General features: G+C 49.2%; 2 protein-coding genes and 1 non-coding gene across 7 annotated transcripts in view; all 3 read left to right on the top strand.

Moving 5' to 3' along the window:
* The window catches only part of LOC127033611 (zinc finger protein 420-like), a 496,719-nt gene that overhangs the window by 378,064 nt on the left and 99,833 nt on the right, over positions 1–18,822 (top strand). The gene's annotated exons all lie outside the window — the stretch shown is intronic.
* LOC127033614 (zinc finger protein 883-like) overlaps positions 1–18,822 on the top strand; it is a 139,968-nt gene that overhangs the window by 24,856 nt on the left and 96,290 nt on the right. The window lies entirely within an intron of this gene.
* TRNAG-UCC (transfer RNA glycine (anticodon UCC)) lies at positions 15,977–16,048 on the top strand. Its single transcript has one exon. It is a non-coding gene; the product is annotated as a tRNA-Gly (tRNA).

The following is an 18,822-nucleotide window of genomic DNA, read 5'->3' as shown; positions in this document are numbered from 1 at the left end:
AAATATGCTGGACAATGGGTTGGGATTCTTTTACGCTCAGATTTGTTATGGAGCTGGCGGTCTCCCAAATGATGGTCTGTTCCTTCCTTCAAAATGCCAGCTAAGCCTCTCCTTTTGAATTTAAAGCTCCATGAAAGGAAAAAAATAATGAGGAAGAAATCATAAAAGCTATGGATGTATTTGAGAAAGGACTTGGAGCAATAAGAGACCAAGCAGTACTGTTTCTGCCTGGTTTTGAACCAGGGACCTTTTGCATGTAAAGCAAATGTGATAACCACTCTGCTATAGAAACCAGCTACTGTGAAATTTGGAGCCCTTTTCTAAGGGTTTCTCAGTAGCAGCTACACCAGCTGATTTCCCTTTGAAGATCAGGGAAACAAAGGCCATCAAGAACGTATGTTTTTTGGATGAGCCAAGAAAAGGGAGTAGCATTGTGCCCCTAAGGTAGGCCCTGTTCATTTCCAGGTCAGAAAGCAAAACTCTTCTGCAAGAATATCCAAAAAAATATTGTTTCACTTCACTTCACTTCAGAAGTACAGTTGTGTGGCAATTAAATGATTACTCTAAAGTTTCATAAAAGCAAAGAACACTAAACACAATAGTGTGGGAAATATGGATATATCTGAGAAAATGGCTTGGAATGAAGAAAGACAAAAATTGATCAGTCGAGAGAAGAGGCCCTGTTTCCCCCTGGTTTGGAGGTTCTCTCATAACTACTGGAATAGAAAAGCTAAGCAAATGGGGTTCTATTGTTCCAAAGGAGACTGAAGTGAGGCCATTTTCTCCCGATAGAATTAAATGGTAATGTCAGGAGTGGGATTTGAAACCACGTCTCTATGCAGAGACCAGAACACCCAAGAGATAGGAAAAAAGAGTCTTAAAACTAGGACTTTAGACCAGTCCACCAGCCTAATGCTACAAAGAACATGACTTATCAGCTCTAGTTTTCATTAATATTTGATGAATTCTTTAGGAAGGTCGAGATGGCACATCTCTTTCAACTTCTAGAGACCTTCCACAGCACAGCTGATTTTTAGACACAATCACCTGGACCTAAAGTTACAAGTTTACTGGAGCTCCATGAGTTCTGCGGTGTTATAATCTCCCTGCTCGCATTTTAAGTGAACAAAATATGGGTGCTAGCATTCTGAGACAGTAATGGTGAACCTCAAGATCCTGCCCTGTGGGCCAGACAGTTAAGCAACCAGCACCCACAACCTCTGCCATGATAGCATCCCATCTGTCAACAACTCACTGCTCAATAGCTCAGGTGTGAAATCCTCATTTCTTTGTTGTTCTGTCACTGTAGTCCCCACTTTCCTATTGCTTGTCTGTATAATCTCTGTCTGCTCTGTGATTGTTTCTATCTGCTGTATAATTAATTTGTTGGGTGTAAACCAATTAAGGTGGTGGGGTATAATTGGTTAGATAATCATGTTACAGTATGTTAGGATTGGTTAGTTACATTTCAGTAAAATGATTAGCTAAGGTATAGCTAAGCAGAACTCCAGTTTTACTATGTAGATTGCAGTCAATCAGAAAGTAAAGGGGGGAATGGGATGGGAGTAGGGGAACTGGAATTATGTTTTGCTAAGAGGGGAATAGGAACAAGGACACAGACAAGCCTCTGTGGTGTCAGAGCTGGGAAGGGGGATACAGAGGAAGGAAATTGGAATCATTGCTTGCTGGACGTGTACCCCAATAAACATTGAATTATTTGCACCTTTGAACTTCATGTATTTCTGCTCTGTGGTCATGCAAGAAGGGCCAGGGAATGGGAGGGTGATGGAATTAACCCTTTAACTAGTACGTTTTTCAGGGTATAAAAAACCCCAGAGCCAGTATAATTAAGCTGACCTAAGCCATGGTTAGATAGTGCTAAATGAAAGGAAAGATTGTTCTGTCTATGTAGCTATTACAGGGATGGAAAACCCCTCCCCTCACTGTAGCAACTGTCTACTCCACAGTGCTACAGCAGAATTTTAAGTGTAGACAGCCTCAGAATGAGACGAAATCTGGCTCCATGGATGCTCAGACACTAAGACACCAGCAATGACAATACACTAATGCTTCCGTAGTTGGCAACATTTGAACCTGCGGGGGGAAACCCCAATGGGTTTCTAGTCCATTGCCTTAATCACTTGGCCATAACTACTTGAAGTACGGCAGTTTCCCTACACAATGTTTCTGTTCTCACAGACTTGTCACTTCAAATTGCTCAGACCAGCTCCCCCAGCACACTCACGTCTGTTCATTAGTGTAAATGTGTCCATGGTGAACAGCAAAAGTTCCTGCCCATTTCCCTTCCAGCTGGAGCATGATTAGAGTGTGTTTGTGGCTAACAACATTGCTATAGATTGTTGTTCATTCCCCACACTGACAATTCAGACAGTCCTTTTCCTAGTCAAATCTCTACCATATCATTCCAATAGCTGGGGGCAGGATTTCTATGGGGCACTGAAATGTTTCAGGGGATTGGTGTGTGAGCTCAGCCTTGCATTCCATCTCTGATATTTCATGGACTGACAACAGCAGCAGAAAGAAAGAGCCGAGCCAATATCTCCCTGGCAGGGATGCAGGTGGCCACGTCCCCTCTGTCTGACCACTTCCATTGCAGGAGAGAAGGGTTCACTGGAATTGAATGCCCTGGCTCAGACAAGAGACACGGGGAGATTTTGCTGTTCGTGGATCTGTGCAAAGGAAATTGTGTCTCTGTGAAATTGAGGCGGGAAATGAAACGTCCACATGGTGGCCCAGTGCCTTAAGGAATGTGGGCAATGGATTCTGGCTGAGAAATGATTTAACAGGAATTTGTATCAATGTATTGCCCTGATTAAAAACTATGGCCGTAAGGCAGCCACTGTTGTTACTACTGAACTTGCATGGCGGCACCCGAGTGCAGTGGTGAGCTGGAGCCGGTTCCCATAAGCTCCCAAAAACCGGTTGCTAAAATTAGACCTCCGTGGAGAACCGGTTGTTAAAGGGCCAGGAGGTGGACAAAGAACTCCAGTCCATGGGCCGGATCATCTTGTTGCTCCCAGGATTCCCAGTTGGGGAAGCTGAGGCTTCCCAGGACCTTCCCTGGCTTCCCCCCAGCTGCAGCGTGGCCAGCTGCCGGCACCAGCTGGGCAGTTCAGCTGAGCTCGAGAGTCGTCCTGCTGCCACTTTTTGAGACGCCCGGCAAGGTGCGTGGGGGGTCCTTCTGCAAGCTCCAAGGCTGGTCAGAGGGGACGGGAGGGGGCAAGTGGGGCAATTGGCCCAGGCCCTGCAGGGGCCCCTGGCCACACAAGGATGTCTCTCCCGGGCCCTCCCCTGCTTCCCCCACCCCGAAGAGCTGCAGCATGGCCAGCAGCTGGGCAGCTCAGCTGATCTCTGGGCTGCCGGCAAGGTAAGGGGGCTGCAAGCTCTGGGGCTGTGGGGGGGGTAAGCAAGTGGGGCAATTTGCCCTGGGCTCCTGGCCCCACGAGGATGTCTCCCTCCAGGCCACCCCCCCCCCCCCGCAGAGCTGCAGCATGGCCAGCAGCTGGGCAGCTCAGCTAAGCTCCTGAGTTGTCCTGCTGCTTTGACCTGCCGGCAAGGTAAGGGGGGAAGGGGCTGCAAGATCTAGGGTTGCCGGGGGATAAGTGGGGCAATTTGCCCCAGGCCCTGCAAGGGCTCCTAGCCCCACGGGTATATCTCCCCTCCCCCAGCCCCTCCTCCACTCCCCCCCCCTTAAATCAGAACTTTTTATAGGGAACCAGTTGTTAAGATTTGGCAGCTAATCACTGCCCGAGTGGGTGTCAAGTCCATTGCCTTAACCAGGGGTAGTCGATTATTTTATCAAGATCCAAATTTCTTGGTCAAGGTCTAGTCAATGTCTAGATGTCAGAGAAAATAATACACTGATGATAAGAAGAAGAATATAAAAAGATTTTGCAGTCACTATGGACATAACTATGATGATTGTTTTGTGTTTCATTCTTTATATTTGACACCACCACTGCCTTTCCCTTTAGTCTTGTAGTTTACCAAGTGTAAAACTAAACATCTCTTCAGATCCAAGGGAGTGTTTGTGTTCAGTCCTGTTAGCTACACAGGGGTTTGATGTAGCTGCTTTCAATCCTCCGGCTCTGCCAGGATAAGTAATATTTCAGGGTGTCACTGAACTGAAGGTGAGAGATCATTTTTTCACAGATGATGCCTCCTCTTAAAGGTGTTTGTGTGGCTGGCAGCCCTGGTTCCCAGGTCTCTCCTGAGGGAAGAAAGTTTCTGTGCAAAATACTGAAACTTTTAACAGAGAGGAGGGAAAGGTGATGGCCACATGGTGGGGCCAGTGTGTATGACAACATGGTTCTTTTATGTGGGATGACTCTGAACATTGACTGATCTCCACTCCCTTGGATTTGGAGAGATGTTTAGTTGTGCACTTAGGAAACTGTAAGGCTGAAGCAATTTTATGGATGGTGACACTACGATTGAAGGGCTTTTTAATGTTGTAGAAATTGTTAAAAACACTAAGCTTAAACTGGATCTACCTGTTTTTAAAGGCTGGTTTCCCCACGTCAGTTCCAAAAGCTCTGCTAGAAACACCCTGGGTTCTCTCCTACCTCGGTGGGAACTAGAGGGAATCATCCCCTGCTGCTCTTGGCTCCAGGATGATTTTTCTGGGGAGGAGACATGGAATTGATTTGTTCGCTGTTGAGAAGGGAGCCGGGCCAGTTCTCAGGGAACCAGAACTCCCAGCATCTTCCCAGCCCAACCCAGGCCGCTGCCCTGTCCCAGGCTGTTCCCCTGGGGCCCCTGTATGTTTGACTCTAAAGCAGGCTGTGAGCACCAGCTGAGGCAGAGGACAGCCTGGGCTGGGCAGATCGCGGGAGTCTAACAAGCAAAAAATGTAAAATGGCAGTGGGGTATTACCTTGGACTTGACGGCATTTCTCCATTGGTCTGTTTGCTTTGGGGTAGGGACAATAACATGTCCTGCTGCATTTGTTATTTCAAAAGACAATTCAGGATTTTCATTCTCACACACGATGCACAAAGCAGGACTCAACCTTTGGCGTAAACTAAACAAGCTGCTCACAGCTTCTGACAGCCACAATGAGCATTTGGGTGAGAGCTCAGACCTGCCCCTGTCCCAGAGGGAGAGTGTCATCTGTGTGGGGACTGGACCATTGACCTACCTGCTCCTAATTCCCAAACTTTCAGTAACTCTATTATCAGTGCCTGTGAGTGTTATTTAAAGCATAAGAATAACCACACTGGGCTAGACCAAAGCCTCATCTAGCTCTGAATCCTGTCTTCTGACAGTAGCCAAAAACAGGTGCCCTAACAACCAGTTAACAAGGCACTACTGGGAGTTGAACCCAGGATCTCCGGTTTACAAAACCAACACGCTAGCCAGCTAAGCCATGGTGCCTGTGGACAGCTAAAGCCCACTGTCTGCCCACACCTGACTCCCTGCCATCATCACCGGGGCCTGACAAGCTTTGTTTGTGTTTGGATTCTGCAAAGCAGAGGAGCAGGTGATGTCGTCCTTACAAGTTGTGTGTGAGTGAATCTTTGGCCAGGTCTGTACTACAGAGTTGTTTCAGCAGAATTATATTGCTCAGGTGTGTAAAAAACACACAAGGCTACCTCGGTCAGCAGCTTGTGGCTGGTGCACAAACTGCAATGCCACGTCTGGCGACAAAACTGCCCTGTTTTGCTGACAAAATAAAAACAACTCCGATGAGAGGTCTAGAGCTTTTTGCAGCAAACTTAAAGTGACAGAGTAGACGCTGCTGTTCATTTTATCACCATAACTGGCCTCCTCCAGTATCCCACAATGCCCGCCGTGAACTCGCCTGCCCTGCATTCCTGCTACAGAGCCATGAGCCCCTCCCCTTTCATTGCTCTGGGAAGTTCTGACAGCTGAGCCTGCTGCTTTGCTTTGGCAGCCAGGAGCAAATCACTGCCGTGAAATACTGCTTTCTCCCACACTGCAAACACAGAGCAGACAGCGGGAACTTCCTCACAGTGTGAGGAGGCCACTGGCATCCGAACTGTGACACGCCCAGGACATCCCTTCCCTCGAGGAGGCTCTTACCTCCTAAACAGAGATGGCTGTTTTCTAGTAAAATCAGGAAAAGGGAAGGAGAAAACTCAAAAGATGTTCCTTCTGGCGCTCACATACGTGAACCTAAATACTCTCTCAGTCCTCAAAGAGAGACCTGGAGAAGGAGACTTGCTGAAGCAAAACCACAGGCATCTCTGAGGTTTCCCTGGCCCCTTGCTCCTGTCCTGCCTGGCTGATGTCAGCATCTCTCTGTGAGGTCACCACCTCCCCACCACCTTTGACCAATAGTCTGAGGTCCTGCAAAAGGCCTTTGTGATGGCACTGCCACACCCCTCCCTTGCTGTGCTAATGTCCTGCCTCTGGCCAGGCACTTTGGCGGTTTGAGCTACTCCCTGTGGATCACCCGATTCAAAGAGCGTTCGTTCTAGGCAGCAAGCCGGCTAGACAGTAAAACATCAGATGCTGCTCCCAATGCTACACTCAGTTTTTCAGAAATTAGTTGACTTTATGTCCTGAAGAGACCATTAGAGCATCTAATCTGACCCCCTGTATATCACAGGCCTCCTGTATGACACAATATCTACTTTGGGGGCAAACACATTCCAGAAAGGCATCTAGTCTTCATTGAATGACATCAGGAGATGGCGAATCCACCACTTTCCTTGGTAGCTTGTTCCTGTGGTGAATCATCCCGTGTGTGATTATTTATGCCTTAAGTGTAATATGAATTTGTCTCTTTTCACCTTCCAGCCATTGGGTCTTGTTATGCTTTTCTCTGCTAGATTAAAGAGCCGTTTAATAGCCAATCTTTTCTCTCCATTAAGGCCCTTCAGCCCTTCAATGAAGTCACCTTTCAATCTTCTTTTGATAAGCTAAACAGGTTGAGCTCTTTCAATAGCTCACTAGAAAGCATTTTTGTCCAGCCCTCAGAACATTGGGTGGCTCTTTGCTGCCCCAGCTTCAATTTCACAACATCTTTTTCAAATGAGGGCACCAAAACTGGAGGCAGTATTCCAATATTAGTCTCACTGATGTCGTGTCACCTCCTGTGACGTTATTGACATAATCTGTAACGCTATAGATCACCGTTGCAACCATTGTTCTATATTTGCACCCAATATTGTAGAAAGGTTGTCGTGTAAGCGGTCTATGGAGAGGTTCTGATTGGCTGATTACAATGATGCTATCTCTATATGTGTATCATTTTTGTAGTTGACGTTATGAATATTGGCTCTATGCTGCCTGTTTTTCAAACTTGTGCTATGCTTCTGGGAAACACCCCAGCCGGACAAGTTGGTGTCAGTTCTGCCTAACTTGCTTGATGGCTCATTAAGGACCAAGAGCTGTACAACTGACCCATTGAGAGAAGGCAGATATCCCTTGTGACTTAGCAAGGTATGCAGGGACCTGCCTATGGACAGAACTCTAAGGTTTTTCTATGCCAAGTGCTGGATAGAGTGTCCTTGGGACAAAGAAAGCAAAGAACACATGGCAAGAGACTATAAAAGGCTGATGCTTCGACTCCATCTTGTCTCCAATCCTTCTTCATACCTCTGGAGAGATTTTGCTACAAACTGAAGCTCTGTACAAAGGACTGAATGACTCATCCCAGCTGTGGATGGACTTCAGAGACTTGATTTGAACCTGTAGAGTTTGCAGAGGAAGCTGTGCAGCTCTGTCCACGATGGCCGAGAAACTTCAGGTAATTGTTGCCTTCTGTAACTTCCATGGGAGCCCAGCACAGACAATCTGGAGAAAGCGGGGGAAGCTATGCAGCTCTGTTCACCCCAGAGCCCCACGGGGAGAATCTAGAGAAAAGGGAGTCATTCTTTACCTGCGCTCCCAGAAGAGCTGCTAGGACTCCTTCCTTTTCTACCCTCCCTCCCAGCAAGAAACGTTATCAAGAACCAGCATTAGGGGAACTGGTGCCCTGGGCAAAACGTGTACTTAGGCACTTTCCCATCACCCCTGGAGGATTCCCCCTCCCCCTTTACCCCTAGCTCCTGCACTCTCAACCCTTGCGCCTCCTTCACTCCAACTCCTGCCCCCTCCTGTGCCCTAACTCCTACGCTGTGTCCCCTTTGCCCTTAACTCCCACACTCCCCTCCTGTGCCACCAGCCATTGCCCCTCTCCTGCACCCCCTTCACCCCTAACCCCTGCACCCCCTCCTGCACCCATGTGGGGACACTGACCTGTGTGCATGGAGCAGCTGGCATTGCCGCCAGCTCCTCCCTGGAACGTTGCTCCTAAGGGCACCCCTAGGGGCTGTGGGGGCGAGAAGCGACATCATCCGAGCTCCCTGCATCCAGGTCACATTCCTCAGCCAGGCTGCATAAGGGGAGGGCAGAGAGCAGCAGCTTCTGATGCTCCCCTCACAGCACTGCCCAGGTGGGGAAAGTGACCAGGATGCATGGAGCACATAGTGTTGCTCCTCGCTCCCCACAACTCTCTATGGGGCCATGGAGGTGCATTGGGGCATGGGAGAGCAGTGAGCACCTTTGCACTGGCACATGGTGCCCTTTGACCCCCCTGGAGCCCTGGGCGGCTGCCAGGGGGCCCCATCCCTAAGGCCAGCCAGGCTTCCCAGCACGAACAGCAGAGAACACAGGGAGACTGGCCACACACTGAGCAGTAGTAGCCTGGGCGGCTCGTAATGAAGGCTCTGGGGGTGGGGCTCAGCCTCTCCAAACCTTGCATCACCAAGGGGGCAGTGGGGCTCATGACTAGGGGCCCTGGCCAAATTGGGCCCCCCTGGAAAAGTCTGCCTCATATCAGCCCCAAGGCTACAGGAGCTCCCACTCCCTGCTATGGCCCGGGGGCTGTAGCAGGGGCACAGAGCTTCTCTGGTCTCGGGGCCAAAGTGGTGCAGGGGTAAAGGAGTGATAGGGTGGGGCCAGTGGGGGAAGGGGTGGAACAGAGGTGACATAGTGGATGGGGCCATGAGTGGAAGATGCAGAAGGGGGCAGATCCACAGATAGAAGTGAGGGGGGTATGGTTCTGGTGCTGGAGTCACTGCACTTGTTCTCCCTTTCCCTGGGCTTTGGCATCATTAACCCCTGATTAGCGAGTAGGCTTCAGTGCTCCCCAAAATGTGGGGTGTGACTCCTAGGGGGACACAGAGGAACATTCATGGGGGCACCTCAGGGCCCGAGCCAGCCCCCATGGAGGGAGCAGCACTGAGCCCCACTCTGTCCCAGCTTTTCCTCAACCCCACCCTCAGCCTGGGCCTCTGGCTTGCAACTCAGCCTTGACCTCCTTCACCCTTGTCTGCACCCCTCTCCACAGCAAGCAACAGCCCCACTCCTAGCCCCGGTTTTCGACTGTGGCTTCTGAGGGGCCACAGACATGGAAAAGAGGGCAAAGTATATAATGTTTGGGGACCACTGGTTTAGGACGATGTCCTCAATCACTTCTATACAGTCCAATAAAAGCTATACCTCACCCACCTACCCCTCCATCAGGACCCACTAGGTATGTTCTTCTGCCCTTCACTCATACAGGAAGGATAATAACATTTCATGTCACTCAGTGCTAAAGTGATTTGTAACCTGCCACCAGCCAAAACAGGTCATTTTGGGGAAGCGGCCCTATCATGCTGCATCCCTAGGCAGAGTAGGTGTGTCTATGCAAACACGGTCTGTTCCTGAAGCCTTTCCCACAGCTGCTCACTAGATGTGAGGGGGGAGCTCATTCAGCCCCTGCTTCTGCTTAGTATTTAATAACTCCTTAGTATTCCTATCACTGCCGGCCTTAGATTTCTCCTACAGTCCGTTTTGCAACAGGTTGGATGAGGTGGCCAAGAGGTTAAGGTAATGGACTGTTAATCCATTGTGCTCTACACCCATGGGTTCAAATCACATCCTTGTTGGACTCTTTTAGTCTTCACCCCTCCTTTATAGACAACCATCTCCCCCTGGTACAATGACAGATCAAACAATAATGCTTCTTGCAAACAAAAACCTTCTCAGAAACTCAGACAACCCTCTCTGCTCCCCCTCCTCGGCTTTAAATAAAATATTGAAATCTCAGATTTTTTTAAAAAAGAAATTCTCTAGTTCTGTATTTCTTAGTTTTTATCTCAAAAGGTAGCATCCTCATAATCTCCCCCAAACACCCTGGGACCTCCTCAAATTATAAAAATACCCCATTTCTCAGCAAGGCCACGACACTGACCCACAGCTAGAATGTCTAGGCCAAGCTGTCCTGAAGAAGTCAACTCAAACATTTTCTCCCTGCTTCCCTTGGCAAGGTCTGACTGGGAAAAGAAAATTCCCCAAACTGAAAATTTTCTGCTGAAAAACCAATACTAGTCTGTTTGAGGACTTTGATTTGAATGTATTATTATTATTCTCTTCTGATTTATCTCATTTCAGTCTTTGTCCTCCAGATGTGTTTCCAGCAGTTCAGTTGTGGGGGAGAGAGGCCAGTTCATAATGTCTCTACTTCCCTTTCATAGTTTCTTCCAACTTGCTAGGAAGTACCTTTGCTACGACATGAGTCAAGCACTGTCCATTATCTCTGTGCTATCTCGGAGAAGTCTGCATTGTACACGGTTCCTGGAATAGTCCTTGGGAGTGTGGATACCTTCAAAGCGTCAGTAGCAAGTCTGGCTCCTCCATTTTTGCACCTGAAAGGCTGGTGGTGGGCATTTCCCAACCTCATAACATATTTCTGTAATCCACACAGAGCAAACTTCATAACTTCCCAAACCAATGTGAGCACATAGAATGCAAGAAGACATTAATGTTCAATAGATGAACAGTTCAAGATTTTTAAAATGGTCCCTCACCAGGCAGACTTTGTTCAAAACGTATCATCACTATATGAGAGTGGTGAATATGGGGCTTCCAGGGTGCTGCTTTGAGCACAGCTTGCCACTCCTGGGCTTCCATTGCAATGGGAACGTACCCTTAGAGTCCATCTCTCCTGGGATAAAGATGGCAGCATGGCTGGCCTGGGTCATCTGACTTGGGCTCATTATGCTAAGGCTGAGAGGCTAAAAACTGTGGTGCAGATATTTGTGTTCACACTGAAGCTTGGGTTCAGAAACCCTCACCCTTTGTGGGGTCTCAGAGGTTGGGCTCAAGTCCATATGTCTGCACTGTCATTTTATAGTCTTGCAGTCCCAGCCCCATAAGCCTGAGTCAGCTGACCCGGGCTTTGAGACAGGTGCCCTGGGTGTGTTAATCACAGTGTAGACATAATGTTAGGGTACGTCTCCAGTGCAATGAAACATCCAGGGCAGGTCTGTGTTAGATTAATCAGGGTAATGTGGCTTGGGCTGTAAAGTTGCAGTGTACGTGTCTCGGCTCAGGCTCAGTACCCTGCTCTAGGAGCCCAGAAGGGTGGGAGGGAGTTTAGCAAGTGGAAATGGTAAAACCGCAGTGAAGTATTACCCTGGTCTCATGTCAGTTCTCCATTGGTCTGTCTGCTTTTGGGGCAGGGATAATAACTCTCAGTGGTGCCTTGCTGAGTGGCTTTTAGGGCACCTGCTCTTGGCTGCTGTCAGAAGACAAGATTCAGAGCTAGATGGTCCTTTGGTCTATCCCAGTGTGGTTTTTCTTATGGTTTAAATTACACTCCAGGCACTGATAATAGAGTTTCTGAAAGTTTAGGAGTTAGCAGCTGGTAGGTCCTGAATGATCCCCCGGGCTGGAGCTGGGCTCTCACACCAAATACTCTTTGTGGCTGCCAGAATCTGTGGGCGGCTCATTTAGGTTACACTGAGTGTTGAGTCCTGCTTTGTGCACCGTGTATGAGAATGAAAATCCTAAACCACCCTTTGAAATAACGAATGCAGCAGGACGTGTTATTGTCCCTGCCCCAAAGCAGACAGACCAATGGAGAAATGCCATTGAGTCCAGGGTACTACTTCATTGCGGTTTTACCTTTTTTGCTTGCTAAACTCCCTCCCAACTTTGAGGGGGCCCAGAGCCCAGTATTGAGCCCGAGCTGAAACATCTACACTGCAAATTTACCACCCCACAACCAAAGCCTCGGGAGCCTGAGCTGGCATGGGGCAGCCTTGGGTGTTTCATTGCAGTCTGGACATAGCATAGCATTATGTCTACATTGTCATAAACATACCCAAGTCACTATTCTCAAACCATGGGTCAGTTGATTCAGGCTGTGGGGCTTGTGCTTCAGGGTTATAAAATTACCGTGTAGACACTTGGGCTTGAGCCCAGCCTCCAAGACCCCTTGAGGGGTGAGGGTCTCTGAACCTGAGCTTCAGTCTGAGCCCAAATGTCTGCACTGCAGTTTTTAGCCTCACAACCTGAGCCCCAGGAGTCCAAGTCAGATGATCCAGGCCAGTCGGGCCACAGGGCTTTTATCACAGTATAGATGCCCTCTCAGAATATGTCTACATTGCAATGTAAGCCCAGGGTTAGCAGAAGTCATCTCAGCAGCCCCAACTCATAAACCTAAACTACAAGGAAAAGACCCATCCCCAAATAAGCTGGACAGTGTCCTTCTCTCTACGGTTCGTAAGTCCAGCAACCAAAAGTCCTTTAACATAAGCCATCCCTGCTCTTCACCCCACTCACAGCTGTTGTCCTTAGTCAGTGCGAGCCCAGAGGTGCCTCTGTACAGTTCACCTGCCATCCTGGGTGGAAAAGGGGGAAAATAAGAAGGCACCATACTCATTATGTTGTCTAGGGACTCACTCATCCCTTCACTGCCACCCTCTCCTAACATTGATCTAACCCCTAAATTTTAGTATTAGGACCCAGGGCCCAGCCCGCTTGGCTTTGGAACCCCTGTCCCCTGCCTAGCGAGTGCTGTTGAATTGAGGTTGAGTCCCTCAATCGGGGTCTACCAAACACAGTTGGGCTGCCCTCAATTCACACAATAAGGATAACAACCCTTTATTTCTCCTGCCCCAATAACAAGGAGACTGGGAATCCAACACCAGGCAAAAGTGATCATTTCGGCAAGCAATCCAACATATTTCCAACATACTGTAAAATCCACATGCAGACTCATACACAAAACCTTGCAAGAAAATCTTCCTGAGGGAGTCTGATGTACCTGCTGCTGGAGGGAAGGAGGGAGCCGTGGGTTGGGATTGAGGAGCGACGTGAGGAGGAGGGGGATGTGGGTTGGGATTGAGGAGCAGTGTAAGGAGGAGAGAGTTGTGGGTTGGGATTGAGGGGCACTGGGAATAGGAGGTGGCTGTGGATTGGGACAGAGGAGAAGGGTGAAGAGGAGTAGGCTCTGGTTGGAAGTGAGGAGCAGTGTGCATAGAAGGGACAGAGGGTTTGGATTGAGGGGCACTGGGAAAAGAAGAGACATGGGTTTGGGTTGTAGAGCATCCTCATTTGGGAATCCAGCAGGAAATGGGAAGGCAGTAGGTGATTCTAGTTCCTTAGTGATATTCTGTGTGTTTGTATGTGTGTGTGTGCAGGGAAGGAACATGCTATATGCCCAGAGGCCTTTATTCCTCCAGGCTGCAAGGACAGATGGGCTGTCAGGAAGTTGGCCCTTCAAACCCCCACACAAAAAGCCCTTTCTGAGGAAAGGGAAAATCCTGAAGAGAAAAAGGAACATCAAAGAGGACTCCAGAAAGACAATATAAAATCCTTATGAGTGGTTTATCACCTGACCAGGGACTTTAATCCTGGACCCTCAGATTAAAAGTCTGACGCTTTGTGAACTGAACTAGCCAGGCTCACAAAGGAGAAGAGCAAGTTGGTGCAGAAGAAAAACTATTAAAGAAAACAAGAGCAGGAAACAATAGGGGAAACCTGCTGCTCTGTGTGGCCCGGTCAACACTACGAGTTCATATCGAATTTAGCAGCATTAAATCGCATTAACACTGCACCCATCCACAAAACGAAGCCCTTTATATCGATATAAAGGGCTCTTAGTACCAATACCTGTACTCCTCCCCGATGAGGGGAGTAGCTTTGAAATCGATATTGCCATGTTGGATTGGGGTTAGTGTGGCCGCAATTAGATGGTATTGGCCTCCGGGTGCTATCCCACAGTGCACCATTGTGACTGCTCAGGACAGCAATCTGAACTTGGATGCAGCGGCCAGATAGACAGGAAAAGCCCTGCAAACTTTTGAATTTAATTTCCTGTTTGCCCAGCATGGAGTGCCGATCAGCACAGGTGACCATGCAGTCCCAGAATCAAAAAAGAACTCCAGCACAGACCGTATGGGAGATACTGAAGCTAATCTCTCTATGGGGAGATGAATCTGTTCTACCAGAACTCTGTTTCAAAAGACAAAATGCCAAAACATTTGAAAAAATCTCCAAGTTTATGACAGACAGAGGCCACAGCAGGGACTCACAGTGCTGAAACTTAAGGAGCTGAGACAAGCGTACCAGAAAGCCAAAGAATGGAATGGACGCTCACAGAGGGAGGGGTGACTGATAACTGTAGCTATCCCACAGTTCCCACACTCTCCGAAAACCATTTGAATTCTTGGCTGAGTTCCCAAAGCCTGAAGGGTCAAAAACATTGTTGCGGGTGGTTCAGGGTATATGTTGTTCCGCCACCCCCTCCCGTGAAAGCAAACGAAAAAAATTGTTTCTCTCCTTTATTCAATGTCACTGTATGTCTATTGGATGCTGCTGGCAGACGTGGTGCTGCAGCACTGCATAGCAGCATCCTCTTCCCTTCCCTTCCATTCCGGACGGCAGATGGTACAGTAGGACTGGTATCCTTCATCGTCATCCCATTAGTGTTCCTGGCCAAAAATGAGAATGACTCCTAGGTCACTCTCTTCTTTAAGCTTTGTCTAATGGAGATTCAGTCCTGCCTGGAATATCATAGCAGCTGGAGGCTGCCCTCCCCTCCTGCCTTGGAGCTCTGCTTGCAAAGGCAATAAAGTCAGTGTTGTTTCAAATTCGTGCATTCTTTATTACTTCATCACACAAATGGGGGGACACTGCCATGGTAGCCCAGGAGGGTTGGAGGAGGAGGGAAGCAAGGGATGGGGTTGTTGCAGGGGCACCCACTAGAATGGCATGCAGCTCATCATTTCTGCGGGATGTCTGGGGATCTGAATGGGAGTGGCCGTTGGCCTCTCTGGTTCTTTAGTAGACTTGCCTGATAGTCTAGACAGGACTAACTCTCCCTTTAGACAAAACTTAAAGAAGGGAATGACCCGGGGAGTCATTCCCATTTGAGTCCATGCACCCTCGGCCGACTTCACTGAGGCCGGCCAGGAGCACCCATGACAGCAGCATATGGCACAGTATAACTGGTAACTGTCATTGTCAACTTGCAAAGCAGCAGACGGCACGGTATGGCTTGGTAACCATCTTTGCTAACTTGCAAAAGGCAAGAGGATGTTGCTGTGTAGCACTGCAGTAGCGTGTCTGTCAGTACCATCCAGTAGACATACGGTGACAGTGAAAAAAGGCTGAATGGGCTCCACGATTGCCATGCTATGGCATCTGCCCAGGCAATCCAGGGAAAAGGGTGCAAAATGATTGTCTGCCATTGCTTTCACTGAGGGAGGAGTGAGTGACGACTTTTACCCAGAATCACCCACGACACTGTTTTTTCCTCATCAGGCATTGGGATCTCAACCCAGAATTCCAATGGGGGAAGAAGACTGCGGGAACTATGGGATAGCTACGGGATAGCTACCCACAGTGCAACGCTCCAGAAATCGACGCTATCCTCGGTACATGGACACGCACAGCCGAATTAATGTGCTTAGTGGGGCCGCGTGCACTCGACTTTATACAATATGTTTCCAAAAACTGGTTTCTGTAAAATCGGAATAATCTCCTAGTGTAGACATACCCTGTGATTAACAACTTTGGTGGCTAATTGAAAGGCTGATGGTTCAAACTCAAGTGAAGATGGAGGTGTTTTTTTTTAGTGATGAGAATCCAGTACATTTTAACACACCGAAAATCTCCTCAATGCTGCTCTAGCCTCATTGGGCAAGCATAAGTGACATTTTTGCCAGATGCATTGGTGGTATAGTGGTGAGCATAACTGCCTTCCAAGCAGTTGACCTGGGTTCGATTCCCAGCCAATGCAATGATGTGATGTTTTCTCCCCTGGGAATTGGTTTAATTTCAGTCACACTGTATCAGTTTAGCAATGGAATGAGAGAATCAATGTCCTGCAAGTCATTCAAAACACAATGGAGAAAGAAAGGGGAGGGACTAGACAATAAGCCGTTGGAGTTATCCTGGTGTTACAATGTTTGGTTTTTTTTTTTTTTTTTAAACTTCCTTTACTTCCCTCTCCCTTTTAGACTCAGAGCCTTTAAGGTCAGAAGGGAGCAATGCGATCATCTAGTCCAACCTGTTGCACCTTACAGGCCAAAAGACCCCCCTCCCCTCCTGTAATAGACCCAGGAGGGGAGACAGCTCTGTGCACTGCCCCTACCCCAGGCAGCACATGGAGGCCCTCTGCTTCCCTCCCCCAATGGGTGTGCAGAGATGTGCCAGCAGCACTAAGGTGGCTCCCTGCCGACACTGCCTCCGTCCATCCGTGCCACTCCCGGAAATGGCCGACTTGTCCAAGCATCCCCTGGGGTGGGGTGAGTGTCTCCATTCACTACTCGTGCCCTGAGTACCAACTCCGCAGCTCCCATTGGCCAGGAACTGCAGCCAATGGGAGCTCTGGGGGTGGTGCCTGCAGGCAGCTGCGGACGGAGACCCCCTGGCATGGCTCACTTAGGAGCTGCCGACACAGGGTTGTGTGTACTGGTCACTTTGGGAGCTGCACTGCCCGGGGTAAGCGTCACCCCTCCTGCACCCCAATCCCCTCCCCCAGCACAGAGCCAGCACCCCGCACCCAAATTTCCTCCCATAGCTTTGCTTGCCTTCCTTTCACCCAGAACCATCCTTCTTCTTCTGGGATGCAAGTAGCCATCCCTGGGAAGCCAAGAGGCAGGCACAGGATTCTACCTCCCAGTAGCCAACCACACCGCCCCAGGCTTTGCAGAACGAATGGTGGCATTCTACTAACCCCACTTAGCTGCACTGAGGGGCTTAGCTTCTACTCTGCCTTCCTCAGATTGACTTTCCTCTTTTGCCCCATTCCTGCCTCACTTCCTCCTTTGGCAAGTCGTACAAAGGAGGCCAGCAGGAAGAGCCTGCCTCCATAGGCCAACTTCCAAGGGCAGAGGAAGCCAAGCCACAAGGCTTCAAAAAGTGACTCTCCAAGATCATCAAGCTTTCCCCTGCTGATGCCAAGCATTTTTCCTCAGCTCATTTCACCACCCTCTGCCATGAAGGGGTTAGGGTTATGCAGGTGTTACCCAAAATTGGGCCAGCTAGTAAGCATAGGGAGGACTAATGTCTCACCTGAGTCTGGCAAATAGCAGCACATTTATTATACTGATAGCTAAGCTCAAAATAAGAGGGGGAGGAGGGGTCACACTCGCACTCGCATACTCACGCTCCAAGGACAGGCACAGCACTGGAGATGTCAGGATTCTGCAAGGTAAGTGTCTCACAGCGCAGCTATGGACGGTGCGATGAAGGTAAGTCTTCCTGAGGCACAATGACATACAACGCAGAGAACCACTGGCCAGGCGGTCCAGGCAAAGGGCATTCACTGGAGGTAGAAGCTTGTGAGTGCTCTCCTGAGCACATGGCCCGTTCCCCTTTTAAGGGCCTACACCTCATGGCCTGCAACTAGAGATGACTTGGCTGCATCTGGTTGGTCACACTCCACCTTGGGCAGTGTCCATGCTCTGGATGTCTGAGTGCTGCCTAATTAGAGTCCCAGACACCTTGTCTACCTGGGAGCTCTTCTGCTCTTCAACCAGAACATTCATCCCAGAAGCAGTCCAGGAGGGAGTGGGAGGGGAAAAGCCAGTTCACAGGCATTCAGAGAGGGAGAGGAGACAAAAGTGGGAGCAGGGGAAGTATAACAGACCTTTTGAGCATAGAAATCACTGCTGCTCCTACAACAGCAGGGACAGACCAGTAGGAGCTGGGAAAATTAAGCCTGCATGTTTCTGAACCAGGGACCTTTTGCATGTTAGACGAATGTGATAACCACTACACTACAGAAACCCTGCTACAGTGCTCTGCCCCTCCCTTCATAAGAACATAAGAATGGCCATACTGGGTCAGACCAAAGGTCCATCCAACCCAGTATCATATCTGCCAACAGTGGCCAATACCAGGTGCCCCAGAGGGATTGAACCTAACAGGTAATGATCAAGTGATCTCTCTCTTGCCATCCATCTCCACCCTCTGACAAACAGAGGCTAGGGATCCCGCTCCTTACCCATCCTGGCTAATAGCCATTCATGGACTTAACCTCCATTAATTTATCTGCAAAAAGAAAGAGGAGTACTTGTGGCACCTTAGAGACTAACAAATTAATTTGAGCATAAGCTTTCGTGGTCTAAAACCCACTTCATTGGATGCATGGAGTGGAAAATACAGCAGGAAGAGATATATATATATATATATATATATTGTGATGGGGCAAGGCCAGATGGCTACAGTAAAGTACTGAGAAACAGGTATGTTAGCCCCAGGCTAAACAAATCCCTAGTACCCTGGTAACTGGTCAGGCTCAACTGGACCCTGACTGAGCCGGTCAGCTTCGGGCGGGGAGAGCGCCAGGGGTGCCCCCTCTCGGGCCAGATGTACGCTCTAGCGATCGAGCCCTTCCTCTGTCTCCTCCGCAAGAAGTTGACGGGGTAGGTGCTTCGGGAGCTGGGGTTGCGGCTGGTCCTGTCGGCATACGCTGATGATGTGCTCCTCGTGGTCCAGGACCCGGGCGACTTGGCGCGGGTGGAGGCTTGCCAGGCTGTGTACTCGGCGGCCTCCTCCGCCCAGGTC

The sequence above is a fragment of the Gopherus flavomarginatus genome, chromosome 13 (assembly GCF_025201925.1).
Source record: "Gopherus flavomarginatus isolate rGopFla2 chromosome 13, rGopFla2.mat.asm, whole genome shotgun sequence".
NCBI classification, from domain to species: Eukaryota; Metazoa; Chordata; order Testudines; family Testudinidae; genus Gopherus; species Gopherus flavomarginatus.
The sequence above is the reverse complement of the archived record's forward strand: the minus strand, read 5'-3'. Positions and strand labels throughout refer to the sequence as shown.